Raw genomic sequence first — 2500 nt, forward strand, 5'->3', positions numbered from 1 at the left:
CAACTATTTTTTTATAATCTAATTTAATTGATTAGTTGTTGCAGCCCTAATATAAATGATAAATGATAAATGGGTTGTACTTGTATAGCGCTTTTCTACCTTCAAGGTACTCAAAGCGCTTTGACACTACTTCCACATCTACCCATTCACACACACATTCACACACTGATGGAGGGAGCTGCCATGCAAGGCGCTAACCAGCACCCATCAGGAGCAAGGGTGAAGTGTCTTGCTCAGGACACAACGGACATGACGAGGTTGGTACTAGGTGGGGATTGAACCAGAGACCCTCGGGTCGCGCACGGCCATTCTTCCACTGCGCCACGCCGTAATATATATATATATATATATGTATTTTTATAATTTTTTTTAACTTCTTTTTTTTCCACATCCAAATGAAACGATTTCTATTTTTTCTGACCATTTTTATCATTCACATGGAATTTTTTGGGGTACTTTTTTATTTCTTTGAATTTTTAAAAAACTTTGTTTTCCCTTTTTTTCATCCACTTGAACTTTTTTTTTATCCAGATTAAACTTGTTTTTTTACATTTTGTCTTTTTTACATCCATGAAACTTTTTTTTTTCTAACTCTTTTTTTTGTTTGTTTTATCCACATGGAACTTTTTTTTTTTTTTAAACTTGTAATTTATTTATTTATTTTTCGTCTACATGGAACTTTTTTATAAACTTTTTTTTCATCCGCATTGAACTTTTTTATACCCACAAAACTTTTTTACTAACTTTTTTCTTTTGTTTTATCCACATGGAACATTATTTTTCTTCATTGTCATCCAAATGGAACGTTTTCTATTTTTTTCCCGTTTTTTTCATCGATAGAAACTTCTTTTTTTTTGGTACAATTTTTTTCTTGTTTTTAATCACATGGGACTTTGTATTTTTTAACCTATTTTTTCTTTTTTCCATTTAAATGAAACTTTGTTTTTGTACTTTTTAATAAAAAATTCACCCACCAACATGGAACTTTTTACTTTTTTTTCTTCCACGTGAAACCTTTTTTTTTTTTACTTTTTTTCCCTCCAAATTGAACGTTTTATTAAAAATTGTATTTTGTCATTTTCATGGAACTTTTCTTTTAATAACTTTTTTTCTTTTGATTTATCCACATGGAACTTTTTATTTTTATTTGTTTTAAGTTTTTCATTATCAAAAAAAACAAACATATATATATATATATATATATTTTATTTTATTTTATTTTTATTTTTTTATGATGAAAAAAGAGAAAAACTTTTTAAAAAAGTTCCATGTATTCTACTTTGAAATATTTTTGAGGGAAAATATTGCATATTTTGTTTGTTTACCATATAAAAAACAGTGGTGTTTTTTTTACAAAAAGGACATTGAAAAAAAATATATATATATATTATTATTTTTTATTTATTGGGTTTTTTTAAAGCCCTTTTTATATGGTAAACAAACAAAATATGCAATATTTCCCCTCAAAAATATTTCAAAGTAGAATATTTGATAAACATTTATTAGAGCCTTTAATAGGTCAATAATTTATAACATTGTTTTTATTTTATGTTTTTGAGCAATGACAGTTTTCAAGAAAAAACAGCCTGCGTGGCAGCTTTGTGTTGTCAAAATCAACATTTGAACTTTTTTCAAATTAAATTTCACCTGTTTGCTCTTTTATTCCACTTGTTAAGGTTTTTTAAAAATAATAGATTTATAATAGTATTTTTATAAAGTTGTTAAATTAGCTTGTGGGCCACTAACACTTTGGACACCATTAATGACACCAATTAATATTTGGACACTTTGGGCGCCTGCAGTGTCGCTTTAATGTTTGCAGGACTAATAATGTCTACTATTCTTTTTTAGAAGGATGTCATGAACATTTTAGACTTTAGATGAAAATCCATGGAACCAATTAACACAAAGTGGTTTTCACTGAGGGCCACATGACAGTTATGTTTGGTCCCAGAGGGCCGCTTCTAACAATAAATACTATTATTACTATTATTACTGTAAATGTGGTGCATAATACTGTAAATGTAGTGCATATTACTGTAAATGTGGTGCATATTACTGTAAATGTAGTGTATATTACTGTAAATGCAGTGTATATTACTGTAAATGTAGTGCATATTACTGTAAATGTAGTGTATACTACTGTAAATGTAGTGTATATTACTGTAAATGTAGTACATATTACTGTAAATGTAGTGTATATTACTGCAAATGTGGTGCATATTACTGTAAATGTAGTGCATATTACTGTAAATGCAGTGTATATTACTGTAAATGTAGTGTATACTACTGTAAATGGAAAAACAGTACTGCTGTTTTATGGTTAAAAAAAAGTAGCTCAATTGACAGAATTTTACTGTAAAATCTATCAGTTTTTTTACTGTAAGTAAGAAAAAATTGCAATTTTACAGTAAAATGTTGACACCTGAACTGCCAGTTTGTTTGTTTTTCTTGTACATATTATTTCCAGGCTTTCGAGGGCCAAATAAAACAAAATGGC

The 2500-nt window shown here is 28.1% G+C and overlaps 1 protein-coding gene across 1 annotated transcript in view; it reads right to left on the minus strand.

Moving 5' to 3' along the window:
* The window catches only part of ntd5 (ntl-dependent gene 5), a 23932-nt gene that overhangs the window by 9940 nt on the left and 11492 nt on the right, over nucleotides 1-2500 (minus strand). The window lies entirely within an intron of this gene.

Source organism: Nerophis lumbriciformis, linkage group LG04, assembly GCF_033978685.3.
Source record: "Nerophis lumbriciformis linkage group LG04, RoL_Nlum_v2.1, whole genome shotgun sequence".
NCBI classification, from domain to species: domain Eukaryota; kingdom Metazoa; phylum Chordata; class Actinopteri; order Syngnathiformes; family Syngnathidae; genus Nerophis; species Nerophis lumbriciformis.